This window comes from Pan paniscus, chromosome 16 (genome assembly GCF_029289425.2).
Source record: "Pan paniscus chromosome 16, NHGRI_mPanPan1-v2.0_pri, whole genome shotgun sequence".
Lineage (NCBI taxonomy): Eukaryota > Metazoa > Chordata > Mammalia > Primates > Hominidae > Pan > Pan paniscus.
The window spans coordinates 21,266,048-21,281,795 of NC_073265.2; the positions used below are offsets into that span (position 1 = coordinate 21,266,048).

A 15,748-nucleotide genomic window follows, 5' to 3' on the forward strand; every position below is an offset into this window, starting at 1 on the left:
GGAGCCTCCTAAGAAACTCCTCCTCCAGCAGTTTGTTAAAATTGTCATTTCATTGTTTGGACCAATAGCTCTAGAGGCTCCTGCTGTCTGAAGCACATCTCTAGGCTTTATCAGTTGCAGTGTCTGTTTGTACCTCTCTTTTTAGATTTTGGGGTGGTTATCTGTCCTGTGCAGTGCAATTGTCATGCTATCTACACAGAATTAGGTCAAACCTCACAGGTCAAGGGCACAGGGCCTCAAAAGGGCCTCCCTCATTTCAGACATCAGCTACAAGCAGGGGAGGGGGCTTCCAGGACACACACACTTCTAACCAACTGGCTACAAAGCTGGAGATTCCCACTACCCACTCAAATTGGATACACAACTTTGCTAGAATAACACATTACTCAGGAAAAAGCTGTAGTTATAATTACAGTTTTATAATAAAGGATGTAAATCAGGACCAGCCAAAGAAAGAAACCGTTAGGGTAAGGTTTAGGAGGACCTGAGACACACGACTTCTGCTTCCTCAGGACAAGTCACCCTCCTGGCGCATCGATGTGTATCACTACCCAGGAAAGCACACCTGAGCTTCCGTGGCCAAAGTTTTTATCAGGGTTTCATTATGGACACATGACGGATTGAATCTTTGGCCACATTATTGAGCTCAGCCTCTAGCCTCTCTCTCCTCCCAGAAGGCTGGGCTGATAGCACATGCTTCGAAGCCCAGCCCTTGAATCACACAGTTGTTCTTTCTGGTGTGATGGGCCCCATCCTGTGTCATCTCCACAGCATAAGCTCAGATATTGTCAGGCCCACCATCAGTAACAAAATATAATCGTATCATAGGAAACTTCAAGGGTTTAGAGGGCTCCTCTCAGGACCCAGAGAAAAAGATCAGCCAAATTAATTACTATGCAACAAGCCACCCCTTGTTCTTTGACTGCGATTCTTGTTATATGACTAATATCTGGGAGAGCCAGAAAACTTTTAACTGAATTTCACAATACATTTGGCTCTCGATGTCAATATTATAATCTTACCAACAGTGCCAGTATTCCATCACAGCATGGCAGATGTCACCTGACTGTACTTTGTCTGCCCTGAAACATTGGAGCTCTATCTATGATATTTCTCTTTGAAAGCTCCTAATTGACCTGAGAGAAATGGTACCATTTCCCTGTGGTAAAGCAAGTCCTTCACTAGTGACCTCATCTGGCATTGTTTCCTATAAGAGAGCTGTGCTGGAGCTCAGATCATTTTGGACATAAAAGCTATGTAGCCTAGAATATGACTTAAAGGGTCCAATGGCTATGCCCCCAAACACATTGTATCCTTATATATGGACTTTGCCTCTGGAGTCACTGCACCCACAAAACTGTAACAAGTAGCCCTTTGCTTCAGTTTGAGTCTTTACCTCTCCTCTCTTTTCCTGGCCCTTAGTTTTAAGTCATGAGCATAGACCATGCAGACCTTTATGGAAGCTCTCTTAAGTCATAGGCTGGAAGGGGCCCAGTCTCTCTCTTTACCGCTCTGTTTGTCTTATGTACAGTGACCATCTTGTCTCTCACAATTGACTTCAAGCCACACAGGTCCTCTCTACAGAAATACCTTCTTATTGCTTGTTTTCAGAGCATCTTTCCAAAGTTCTTCTTATTCTATGTAATTCAAATTATTGTGATTTCTCACATGGACTCTTACAAATGCCTCCGTACTATTCTCCCAACTTCTTTCTACTTCATTATGTAGTACAGAGGCTTCCCAAGAAAAGAAGGTTTATATATTATTAAAGAGGCTTGGCCGGGCGCAGTGGCTCACACCTGTAATCCCAGCACTTTGGGAGGCTGAGGTGGGCGGATCACGAGGTCAGGAGATTGAGACTATCCTGGCTAACACGGTGAAACCCCGTCCCTACTAAAAATACAAAAAATTAGCTGGGCGTGGTGGTGGGCACCTGTAGTCCCAGCTACTTGGGAGGCTGAGGCAGGAGAATGGTGTGAACCTAGGAGGTGGAGCTTGCAGTGAGCTGAAATCGTGCCACTGCACTCCAGCCTGGGCGACAGAGCAAGACTCCATCTAAAAACAAAAAAAAAACAGGCTTGACTATATTATTCATTGTTATCATTCACTACATGTATTATTCACTACAGGTATCATTTATTATGTGTAGTGTTATTCACTGTGGCAGTTGGAAGAGTGCCTGGTACACAGCAGGCACTTAACAAGTGTTTGTTGAATCAATGAATATATTTCCCAGGCCCATGCCAATTTCTGAGTAAAAGCAGCAGATTCTCTATGTTGTCTAAATCTACCATGAAACAGTCATCTACACACCACAGTAACAAATTGTGTCCCTGTTCTCCTATGAGACTGAGAGTTTCTATCCATAAGCACTCTCCTTTAGCACTGAATGATCCCCCTAATGTCCCAGGGTCCCTGCAAATCATGATGGGGACGTTCATGAGAGTCAGGCTTTTTGCCCCTTTCCATCACCTCTGTCCTGAATTGCCATTGTAAACAACATGTGATCTTCACTAGTACAGGGTGCAAAAAAGGTCATACTTCTTTTAACAATAAAATCGGGCCATTCTGAAAATGCTGGTCTTTCTGCCTGGAGTCCCTGACCAGTTACAACCACAAGAAACTCTGGAGTATTTCCTCAAAGTGAGGGATTACCCCTGTCTCTTGCTGCTTGTGGAAGGGAAAACTGACAACCCTTCCTGGTGGGGGAGTGAGTCCTGTTCTCTCCAACTACTTCTGTAACTGCTGGAGTTTTTCTGGAGACCCATGAGCCTGTTTTTCCTGTCTGCTGACTTTATAGAATGGACTGAGGTCCAGAGTGAATGCCCATTTTTCAGTTTTTCTTAGGGACAGGTCAGCCACCATGGTTCTGGACTCTCAAAGTTATAGCTTTTCAGGGACATGGCTCTCTAGAGTCACAGTACACACACACGCACCCCACCTCTACACACCCCACACATGTATACACTAAGCTACTTCCCTAAAATGCCAAGAGGCCAGATCAGAGCAAGTTCTATTAAGAAGCTGTAAATGTTATTGCAGTTTTTGCCATTACTTTAATGACAAAAACCGCAATTACTTTTGCGCCAACCGAATAGCCTCCACCCCAGCCTGGGATGGAGGCTGCTGGAAGGTGGTTCTCCCCCAGTTTTGCTGCCATCAGTGCCAGGGCCACCACCACAGTGCTTTGAAGCTGAAATTGCTGCTTACCAATGACAATCTATGCTTTCACTCCCCGGCCATTGTCCACCCTGCAGGAACACACTCCTGTGTTCAAGGGGCCCCCTTACTATGGCACCCCAGGAGAACTGGAAACACCTGCAGTGATGATCGCCACATGAAACTGCCTAGCTCCGGACATTTATCTCAGTAGTATTTCTTAGGACTTTTTCATGAAATAAAACTGTACCTAGCTGGCAGATAAGCATGAGCCACATTGCCACTTGATGGTTCAGGCTGGCCTAACTTTTCACTGGACACTTTCCAGAGTTGCCTAACAGTTCTTGTCCCCTCTAACTTTTCATGGCCTCTATCCTTACAAAGTTATATTGGGAGCGTTCATTGCTGTCTGTTCTTTTCCTGGAATGGCCTTCTACTCCACAGGCCGCCAGATTCCTTGAAGACCTGTGGACTCCTCAGTTCCCTATTCTTGGATCCTTGAAATGAAATGAGTCTTGCTCTTACAGGTGAGCTCATGGCATTGGGTGGTGGCCTTTGCAGGAGCACTGGTCACATGTCACTTTTTTGTCTTTATGTCCAGCTTTCTCATAATTCAGTGGCTTTTCCATCTTTACCCCCCGGTGTCTAACTTCATAAGATATTTCTAAATAAATGAAAATATAAAATGTTATTAAATTCCTAGTTTGTTATCCAAAACTACCTTTCAGTGAAAGTTGTACTGGCTCTGTTTGCTATTACAAGAAATATGACTGTGCTGAAATGAAGTTTCTGAGGGGCAAGGTCTTTGTCACATACTGATCTTGTAAAGTGTTGCCATCTGCTATTTCAAATCCTCATTACTGCAGATTGGAATCATACAGACAAATGAGCTATATCTCTTGTGGGGTAAACTGTCATTCTTTGAGTAAGGCCTTGTCAGCTATGTTGAATAACCATGAGGGATAATACATTTACTGTCTTTCCTTAACCCCAAAGGAGAAGTCATTTCAGCACTGTAGGCTGTTATGATAAAAATATTTGCATACATAATAAGGAGAAACTGGAATGATCAATAGTGAAAATAGACATACAAGAGGTATGTTATATGTAAATGTACAAGAGGCATGTTAACTAAAATGTGGCAATGTAAGGAGCAGAGCAGGAAGAACCTTTAAGTCCGAAATTTACAATAAGTCAATTTCATAGTTTCTGCTGTCCTTCCACACAGCCTCTGGCATCTGTTTTCTCTACAATGGAGGTAACAACTGTAGCTATTTTGGAGCAGGAAAAGGCTTAGAGCAGTGCTAGAATATGGTCGTGGCTATATAAAGTTTAGCTATTTGTATATTGTAACAAACCTACAATGTATTTGTTTATTGGTAGTCAATAATAGATTTCTTTTGGGAAATCAGCAGCCTCCTGTGGGGGAACACCTGCAGTTCCCACTAAGTGAATACTGGTGTCTGCTAACCTTTGCCTCTGTTACTGTCAATAATCACTGTCAAGCTGTTCCTTGATTTAGCAATTTTATTTACTTTCTCTTGGTTTGTTTGTTTGTTTTTTCCTTTCCCTTTTCCTGAGACAGAGTCCCGCTCTGTTGCCCAGTCTGGAGTGCAGCAGCACCATCATAGCTCACTGCCACCTCCACCCCCACTGGCTCAAGCTATCCTCCTATATCACATCAGCCTTCAGAGTAGCTGGGACTACCTGCGCGGCCCACCAGGCCCGGCTAATCTTTGTGGTTTTTGTTTTGTTTTACCGTTAACAGACCGGGTTTCCGGCCAGGCGAGGTGGCTCACGCCTGCAATCCCAGAACTTTGGGAGGCCGAGGCGGGCGGATCACCTGAGGTCGCGAGCTCGAGACCAGCCCGACCAACATGGAGAAATCCAGTCTCTACTAAAAAAAAAAAAATACAAAATTAGTTGCACATGGTGGCTTATATCTGTAATCCCAGCTACTCAGGAGGCCGAGGCAGGAGAATCACCTAAACCTGAGAGGTGGAGGTTGTGGTGAGCCGAGATCGCACCATTGCACTCCAGCCTGGGCAACAAGAGTGAAACTCTGTCTCAAAAATAAATAAATAAATAAATAAATAAATAAATAAAAGAGAGATGGGTTTCACCATGTTGCCCAGGCTGGTCTGGAACTCCTAGGCTCAAGTGATCCGCCGCGCTCGGCAGTCCAAAGTCCTGGGACTACAAACGTGAGCCACGATGCCAGGCCGATCTATTCCTTTCTGGTTAATAAATTGGGCCGGGCGCGGTGGCTCACGCCTGCAATCCCAGCACCCTGGGAGGCGGGCAGATCACCTGAGGTCGGGAGCTGGAGACCAGCCTGACCAACATGGAGAAACCCCGTCTCTACCAAAAAAAAAAACAAAACACACACACACACACATACACACAATTAGCCAGGCAGGGTGGCTCACGCCTGCAGTCCCAGCCACTGGGGAGGCTAGGCAGGAGAACCACCCAAACCCGGAAGGCGGAGGCCTCGGCAAGCCGAGAACGCGCCACTGTACTCCAGCCTGGGCAACAAGAGCAAAACTCCATCTCAAAAAAAAAAAAAAAAAAAAAAAAAAGACCTAATTTCACCATGTTGCCCAGGCCAGTCTGGAACTCCTAGGCTCAAGCGATCCAGCGCACTCCGCCGTCCAAAGTCCTGGGATCACAAGCGTGAGCCACCACGCCAGGCTGATCTATATTCCTTTCTGATTAATAAATTGGGCCGGGCGCGGTGGCTCATGCCTGCAATCTCAGCACCCTGGGAGGCCGAGGCGGGCGGATAACCTGAGGTCGGGAGTTTAAGACCAGCCTGACCAACATGGAGAAACCCCGTCTCCACCAAAAAAAAAAAAAAAAAAAAAAAGCCCGGAATGGTGGCTCACGCCTGCAATCCCAGCCACTCAGTAGGCTGAGGCAGGAGGATCACTTAAACACGGAGGCGGAGGTTGCGGTGAGCCGAGGATCACTTAAACACGGAGGCGGAGGTTGCGGTGAGCCGAGATCACAACATTGCACTCCAGCCTGGGCAACAAGAGTAAAATGCCGTCTCAAAAAAAAAAAAAAAAAAAAAAAGAGACCGGGTTTCACCATGTTGCCCAGGCCGGTCTGGAACTCCCAGGCTCAAGGGATCCACCGTGCATTCAGCTGTAGCCATAGCCATATGAGCCTTGATAAGTGGAAGTCCATGAGTGCAGCGCATGCATCACTTCTATTCCTGTTATCATGGCTGCTTTGTTCATCAGCTATCGGTTAATGACATATGTGAATGGGGAAAGAAACAGACAGTATCCACAGAATGAGTCATCCTATCCATTTTTTTTTTAATTCTCTACTACTGAGGTTACCCTTGATGAGCATTTACATGGGATACAGACATTTTCACTTCTTTTGTCCATTCAGAGAGATCTCTCCACATATCTCTTCCCCCAAAACAACTTTATTTTCCACTTTTCAATCATGTTTCTTCCAAGCCCCTGACCATCCGGCCAAAACACTAGCTGGAGCCCATGAATCTGTGTAAAATCACACATCTGGCCAACTCCTTCCAAGCAAAATTCAAAACCAGGTGCACTGCCTGAATTTCTGCCCACCAGGAGGATTTTCCTTCCCCATTATCCATCTGAGATGTCCCAGAGACGAGCTGTAGTGCTGCAGCTGCCCACTCTCAGGTGGTGACTGTATATGGTGCAGAGAGACCTGTAAACTAGGCTCCGGTCTTCTCTTCCTTTATCAACTGATCACAGGGAACTCCTCATGAGACCATAGGTACAGGATGGAAGACAAAAGGCAATGTAGCTAGAATCATAACCAGGGGCATTTGGGCCGCTTCTTCGTGTCATTCAATTGTGCTTTCAGGGCCTGCTCAGGCCCGATGTTGTATATACTACTTCCTTTTGATGATGAGGCACTGTCATGCATGCCCAACTTTATGGCTCGGCAGGTCAGATAACAGGCAGTTCATGATGGCAGCTCAAGTCACGTGATACTTGGTGCCCATGGTCAAGCATTCAGTTTTTACTAAGGTCCAGTAGCAGGCCAAGAGCTGTCTCTCGAAAGGGCAATAGTTATCTGCAGATGACGACAGGCCTTGTTCCAAAATTCTAACAGCATGTGCTGCAATTCATCTATAGGGGCCTTCCAAAGGCTACAGACAGCACCTCTATCTGCCACTGATACTTCAAGCACCACTAGATCTGCTGGGTCGCATGGTCCAAGTGGTGGAGCTGCTTGCACAGCAACCTGGGCCTCTTGCAAAACCTTCTCTTGTTTTGGGCCCCTCTGAATGCTAACAGAGTGTTAGGTCACTCTGTAAATGGGCCAGGGTAATATATTCACATGAAGAATATGTTGCCTCCAAAATCCAAAGAGGACCATAAGGCCCACCACCTGGGCCTCTTTCTTTGCTGTAGGAGAGGCCAGATGCAACAACTTATCCTTCATCTTAGAAGAAATATCACAACATGTCCCATACCACTAAATCCTTAGATATTTCGCTGAGGTAGAAGGTCGCTGAATTTTAGTCAAATTCATTTCCCACCCTCTGACACTCAAATGTCGAAAAGCCTGATGCAGTTAAGTTATTCTTTCTCACTCATTCAGGTCCAATCAGCATAAAGTTATCAATATAATTGTGATATCTTGTGGAAGGAAAAGATGGTATGTGAACTAAATTATAATGAAGGGCTAGAAAGCTGATATACCCTGAGGTAGGACACTTAATTTGTACTGCTGGCCTTGCCAGCTAAAAGCAAACTGCTTCTAGATGGCCTTATAGACAGATACGGGGGACAAAGCCATTTGCCAGATCAATGGCTGCGTACCAGGTACCAGGGGATGTGTTAATTTGCTCTAGCAATAAGCCACATTTGGTTCAGCCACTTGGTTAAGTTTATGATAATATACTGTAATTCTCCAAGACCCAGCTGCCTTCTGCACAGATTAAATAAGAGTTGAATGGGGATGTGGTGGGAACCACTACCCCTGCATCTTTCAAGTCCTCGACAGTGGCACTAATCTCTGCTATAACTCCAGGAATACAGTATTGCTTTTGACTTACAATTTTCCTAGGAAGGGGCAGCTCTCATGGATTCCATTTGGCCTTTCTCATGATAATAGTCCTTACTCCACAGGTCAGGGAACCAATGTGGGGATTCTGACAGCTGCTAAGTATGCCTATTGCAATTAAGCATCTGAAACAAAAAATCAGCACAGGATGAGTTCAGGGATTCCCTGGATCCACTGTGAGTCAGATCTGACCTAAAACATCATTGATCACTTGACCTCCATAATTCCCTATTCATACAGGTGGGCCACAGTGATGTTTTGGGCCCTCTGAAATCAATGCCAATGCAGAGCCAGTGACCAGTAGTCCCAGAAAGATGTGATTATTGTATTTTCTTCATTGCACAGTTACTATATGTCCCTTTTGGGAAGGCTGGGAGATTAATGGTATACATTTTCAATGGTGTACTCTTCTCTGAAGGCCTTCCCTTTATTCATCAGCTTCTGGGTCTTGTAAACTAGCTCAAGTCTAAGAATTGAATGAGGGGCCATGACTCTCCATTTATATGATTTTAGTTAGACTTTTGTTTACTTGACCGATAACTTTTCTGCTTATGCAGATCAAATAAGAACTTGGTAGGTTTCCTATCTAGGAACACCAGGATTAGCTAGCCAGTGCCCTAGGTCTGTGTGAGTCAGACCATTCTGATTGCTGATTTGACTCTGCTGTTTATTACAGTAACTATACCCATTGGCCTTTGGTGATTGAGTGCCACCACTTGGCCTCTGCCACCCCAGGATTCAATTACTCACATTGCATTGAGGTTTTCCTATTTAGTGGCCATGGTTTTCACTGAAATAGCTGATCTACAGAGAAGAGTAATCACTGAACTCTTAAAAAATGCTAGTTCTCTGGCTGGGCATGGTGGCTCACACCTGTAATCCCAGCACTTTGGGAGGCCGAGGCGGGTGGATCACTTGAGGTCAGGAGTTTGAGACCAGCTTGGCCAACAGGGTGAAACCCCATTTCTACAAAAAATACAAAAACTAGCCGGGCGTGTTGGCACACATCTGTAATCCCAGCTACTCCGGAGGCTGAGGTGACAGAATCGCTTGAACCCAAGAGGTGGAGGTTGCAGTGAGCCGAGATTGTGCCATTGCACTCCAGCCTGGGCAACAGAGTGAGACTCCATCTCATTGAGGGAAGACAAAGACCCTCTCATATTGTTTTACATTGTTTCATACTCAGTACCTGTTTTAAGAAAAAAGAAAAAAAACAAGGAAGTGAAATCAAAGACAGGCAGCCTGGCACCAGGCCCAAAACCAGGCCTGGGCCTGCCCGGCCTAAACCTAGTAGTTAAAAATCAACTCATGACTTAGAACCCGATGTTACCCATAGATTTCAGGCATTGCATAAAAGAATATTGTGAAACTCCCTGCTCTGTTCTGTTTCACTCTGACCACCAGTGCATGAAACCCCTGTCATGTATCCCCTCGATTGCTCAATCAATCACGACCCTTTCACATGAAATCTTTAGTGTTGTGAGCCCTTAAAAGGGATGGAAATTGTGCACTCGAAGAAGCTCAGATTTTAAGGCAGTAGCTTGCCGATGCTCCCAGTTGAATAAAGCCCTTCCTTCTACAACTCGGTGTCTGAGAGGTTTTGTCTGTGGCTCATCCTGCTACAACATAACATATCATAACATAACATAACATAACATAGCATAAAATAGCTAGGTCTCTTGTCACAAATTCATTTCATTAAGTATTGGCGAAAGGTATTGGGCTTTCCCTGTGTGAATGAGTAATTCCTAAATGATAAGTTAACTCCATCATTCTAATCTTCTTAGTCTTTGAATCCCTTCCTCTACATTAAATCAAGGGATATCTGGCATTTCCAATTCACTCACAGTGGGACATCTTTTGATCCATATTGCAGCCAACAAACCAAACTGGTAGAGCCTTTTGTAACTCCCTGAACTACAACATTAAATGCAGAATCTCTGCTCTGTGGGACCATATCAATGAACGGGGAACTTTATGTTCCTTCCACCATTGTCTCATACCCCTGTCAATCGAGACAAACGATGAGACAAATCTCAATCATTTTAGGAGGTTTATTTGCCAAAGTTAAGGATGCATGTCCAGGAGACAGGTCTATGCCTTTCTTCAAAGATGATTTTGAGGGCTCCAAATTTAAAGAGGAAAGGGCAGGATATTGAGAGGTACACAATTTTCATGTGAGAGTGGGGTAGGGAAAAATATTCATTTATTTGTCTGGCTCAGTGGATTTGCATTGTTTTACATAAGACGACATAGACAAATGGGGCAGAGGAAAAATGCTGGAATCTGCATTTTTACATAAGATAACAGACAACATGGGGCAGGGGACCGATCAGATATGCATTTGTGTCTGGAGGGCAGGGGGGTGACTGCACTGTAAAGACAATTGACGTTATCATGGTGAAATTTTAACAGACACACCTTAGGGTAAAGATCTTGGAGCTCACTAGAAATTTCCTCATGGATAAAATGTGGGGGAGGCGTGAAGATTTTCATCTTGTAGCCATCTTAGTTAGGAAGCAAAAGCGGAGGCAGGTTTGCATGACCCAGTTCCCAGCTTCACTTTTCCCTTCGGCTTAATGAGTTTGGCAACCCAATATTTATTTTCCTTTCACACCTCTAATATCCATTCCCACACATGTTCCCCAGTTTCCTACCTGTTCCTGGATGTAGTCAGCCTCCTCAGAGATCATACTCTGTAACTCACCTTAGGGGATTGCGGGACTGGAGTCTACTTATAGGTCTAGAATACAGGTGTCCAATCTTTTGGCTTCCCTGGGCCACATTAGAAGAAGAATTGTCGTGGGCCACACATAAACTACAGTAATACTAATGACAGCTGATGGGCTAAAAAAAGAAAATAGCAAAAAAATTTTGTTTTTGTTTTTTTTTTTTGAGACAGAGTCTCGCTCTGTCGCCCAGGCTGGAGTGCAGTGGCGCAATCTCGGCTCACTGCAAGCTCTTCCCCCTGGGCTCACGCCATTCTCCTGCCTCAGCCTCCCAAGCAGCTGGGACTATAAGCTCCAGCGACCACACTCGGCTAATTTTTTGTGTTTTTAGTAGAGATGGGTTTTTACCATGTTAGCCAGGATGGTCTCGATCTCCTGACCTCGTGATCTGCCTGCCTTGGCCTCCCAAAGTGCTGGGATTACAGGCGTGAGCCACCGCACCTGGCCAAAAAATTTCATAGTTTTAAGAAAGTTAACGAATTTGTATGGGACTGCATTCAAAGCTGTCTTGGGCCACATGTGGCCTGCAGGCCACAGGTTGGATGAACTTGGCCTAAAAGCAAAGAGGGGTGGTGGGGTGGGTCCTAAGGAGAATCAGCATTGTCTTGCTCCACAGCTGCCTTATGGGAGGCCATTCCCATTTCCTCAGGCAGTGCAGGGTTATCCCCTCAGACAGAGGTGGAAAGGTTGATGCCACTGGGGATGGGGAGGCACTTCCTCTGGGGTTGGGGAATTCACTTTTGCCAGGGGTGGGGTGGCTACTTCTGCTGGTGGTAGGGAGACCTGTTCCACTGGTGAGAAAGACTAGTGGCTCCGAGTAGTCTTAGAAATGTGAGGTCTGCAAAATTTATCAGGCCCTGAGAGATGAGCATGAGGCTTCACTCATGTCCCGGCACCCGTGCCTGGGCATAATTGTTTAAAGGCATTTTGGTTTTCTTTCCTTTCCTGCAGTTTCCAGACTAGCTGATAAATTTCCTAAAACATTACCATAAGTTGCACAATGTGGCCCTCACCCAATATCTTCATGTTCCTGGAATTTGTGATACAAAAACAATGCATAGCCAACAAATAGTTTGTGTTGTGTTATTTTAATGAACCTATGTAGATTATTGATAAGCAACTTAGAAACTGCCCCCAGCTTATTTTTTCTCTTAAACACCCACTTGTAACTGCTGCTAATCTGGGTATATATGTAGGGCAACTTGAATCTATTACTCCTAGGCTGCAGTCCTTAATCTTGGCCCATATAAACTCTCTACTTATATTAATTTTGCCTCATTTTCTTTCCTTAAGTTGACATGGGCAACAAAGGCTCATCAGAGGGGCTCAATGTTCCCAGCTTTACCAAGGTTTTCCATCCCAATTTACAGGATCCCATTTTTTTCCCAGTCAATGCCCTCACTTTATCAGTGGGCACCCTGTGAGGCTGGGAGTTATATTTGCCTTGTAATTCAGCCAATCACAGGATAAAGTCTTGCATTTGATTTTCAGCAATTTCAGCCCTGAAGCTACAAGACCTAACACTCTCCCTCAGGGTGCACCTAGAAGGTCTTAGGTCATTTGTGTGGTGCTTGAGCTGGGAATTATTGTCATTATTTTCCTTAGTTTTCCAAAATCTTTTGAAAGTATTATATATCGCATTACTTTAGTTGACTAGGACTATCCAATGCAGGTATTTTGGGTATCTCAATAAAAAATTCACGTCATGGACTATCAGTAATATCTTACTACTGAAAGTAAAGTCATTAGTATTTTCAAGTTTAATCATATTAGAGAAACAATTCCAGAAACCTCAAAACCAATTCACAGAATTTATCCTTAAAATTCTGTTCCCCTAGATCCACTCTTGGGGCAAAAATCTGTATTATTCAGGTTTCTCCAGAAAAATAGAACCAATCTGATATAGATAGGTAGGTAGGTAGATAGGTACACAGCTAGCTAGCTACCTATCTGTATCTCATATCTCCTCTTGAAACAGGAGAGTTCCCTGATCCCCTACACAGGATGATTGGTGGGTGTGGCTCATCTGTTCTGCTGCCTCCTGCTCAAACCCCTCATGGGAGGGGGAGCACGCAGACAGGGAGGTGTAGGAGCTGGGGCAAGCACTTTTGGACTCTGGCCCCACGTTACCATCTATGGGTGGGTGCCTGCAACTCCCAAAGCTCCAGTGGGCATATTACAGTACTCTTTAGCTCTGCCATCTGCAGACCACTTAAGTGTTAACCAGCTCAGTGCCCTCTTGGTACCAAGGTCCTTGCCTGGTGTCCAGGAAGAATCAGGTGACATGGAAAAATTGAAGGATGACAAATGTGGGGGATTTTATTGCCAGATAGAAGTGGCTCTCAGCGGGGTGGATGGGGAGCTGGAGAGGAGTTGCAGTAGGAAGATGATCTTCCTCTGGAGTTTGGCCGTCCCGTGGCCAATCTCTTCTCCAACCATCCCCAGCCAACCACCTCTCGATGTTCAGACGTTCCTTCTCTTCTCTCCTTCTCTGCCACCCTGCTCTTCCAACCCTCTGCTCTTCTGCTTGTGAAGCCTGGGACTTGGGGTTTATAAGGGTTCAGGAGAGCGGGGCATGGTGGGCCAAAAGGCAACAGCTGGGTACAAAAACAGGAATGACTGTTCCCATTTAGGGCTGCAGGTTTCCTGGCTTCAGGGTGGGGCCTTTGACAGGGAACCGCCTCTTCTACCCAGTATTTCCCTGTCACCTGTGCATATCACTCTTATCCCTGTAGATAGATAATAGATTCTCTATCTCTGTGGATAGGTGCAGAGATAACAGGAGATCTATAATCAGAATTGGCTTACATAATTATGAAGGCCAAGAAATCCCACAATATGCCACCTATAACCTGCAGACCTATGAAAACTGGTGGCACAATTCAGTCTGAGTCTAAAGGCCTGAGAACGAACAGAGTGAATGGTGAAACTACCAGTCTGAGTCCAAAGACCTGAGTACCAGGAGATACGATGTCTAAGGGCAGGAAAAGTATGTCCCAGCTCAAGGAGAAAGAGAATTTGCACTTCCTCTGCCCTTTTTGTTCTATCTAGGCCTTCGATGAACTAGGTGATGCCTGCCCACATTTGTGAGGGCAGATCTTGTTTGTTTATTGAATCAAATACCAATCTTTTGTCTATACCTCAATAAAGCTGAAAAAAACTAAAGTAATTGCACACTTCCAAAAACAAACAAAAAATATAAACAAATACTATTTTCCAAAAACACCCTCACACACTTAGAAATGTTTTACCAGCTATCTACCAAGTCAACTTAATGTATAACTTTAAACATTATATCCTTTAATCTGGCATAACATCTTTTAAATTCATCATTTGTGTAGATCAATAGTTAGTTCTTTTCTTCTGGCACTTGAAAAATATTGTGCCACTTCCTACTTGCCCCCATGGCTTTAGAGAAGAAATTCACTGTCATTCCAATTCATGTGCCCCTAAGGATAACAAGTCATGTTTCTGTGCCTGCTTTCAATATTTTCTGTCTTTTCAGAAGTTTAGTTTGATGTGTCCTGGTGTGTATTTCTTTGGGTTCATACTATTTGGGATATATTAAACTTCTTGAATCTGAGTGTATTTCGTTTAACAAATTTGGGAAATGTTTACCCATTATGTCTTCAAATACTCTTTCAGCCCCACTGACTTTCTCCTCTTCTTCCCCAACTCCGATAATATTAATGTTGGATCTTTTGTTATTGGTCTGTGAAGTTCTGTTCATTATTTTCAGTCTATTTCCTCTGTTGTTCAGATTAGGGAAATTCTACACACTTTCAAGTTCACTGATCATATCTCCTGCCCTCCACCCTCTACTATTGAGCCCACCTAGAAAGCTTTTAATTTCTGTTACTGCATTTATCTGTTTCATGAATGTCTTGTTTCTTTTTTATAACTCCTATTTCTTTGCTAGAATATTCCATTTTTTCATTTAAGATAATTTTTTTTATTACTTGTTGAACCATTTTTATGCTGGTTGCTTTGAAATTGTTGTCAGATAATTCCAACATGTGGTTTATTTCACTGTTAACATCAATTGATTGCCTTTTGTCATTTCAATTCCCATTTCCCTGTGCCTTGCACATTTTTTATATTATGTTAGGAAATCTGGGTTCTATTTACATTTTGTTTAATTTTAGTAAGCATTCACCTTTTCGGATTCAGCATTCTGGTCTGGACCTAATTTGAAGGATTTGACTCCTATGACATTTAATTTTCAGTCTTTGCAGAGCTATTTTAGTTTGCTTTTTAAAAAAATATCATTCCACTGGGGCTCCTACTGGTTTCTGATGGAGCTTCCCCAGGATCAGTTGTCTGTATCTCTAAGTGAATGAATGGAGACTCCGTCCTACAGGGGCAGAGTGCTTCCCTGGCCAAGTGCACATTGCAGTGTGAATTCCCTTCCCTGTGCCCTTGGTTGTGCAGTGTCTCTGGTGAAGGAGGTGAGTTGCGTCCTTTGTGGGAAAGAATTGGAAAGTTACATTTTGGCAATTCCAGTTGCTAGTGCCCTCAACCAAGGGCTTGGGAACAGGGGTGGAAGGAGAGGAGTAGAGAGGTAGAGAAAATGGTGTCTCACACTTGGTGAAAAAGTAGAGTTTTCTGGCAGCTTACCATTAACAGGGCTTCTAATCAACCCGTCTCCATTGTTGGTTCTCCTCCGCTTGCCTGCTATTTCTGGCAGAACTCTCATTTGTTGCAGAAGAATGAGCCTACTTGAGCTACCTTCTGTTACTACATTGGGAGGTGGGAATTGTCAAGCCTGGATCACCTCTCTTGTTGGATGG

The 15,748-nt window shown here is 44.3% G+C and overlaps 1 protein-coding gene across 1 annotated transcript in view; it reads right to left on the bottom strand.

Annotated features, from left to right (window-relative positions):
* LOC129394060 (golgin subfamily A member 6-like protein 26) overlaps positions 1-15,748 on the bottom strand; it is a 61,811-nt gene that overhangs the window by 35,761 nt on the left and 10,302 nt on the right. The window contains exons 2-3 of the mRNA XM_063596519.1: positions 10,937-11,076; positions 8,222-8,354 (exon numbers count right to left, since the gene is read on the bottom strand). The gene's annotated coding sequence lies outside the window, so the exon portion shown is untranslated. The remainder of the gene's footprint in view (positions 1-8,221; positions 8,355-10,936; positions 11,077-15,748) is intronic.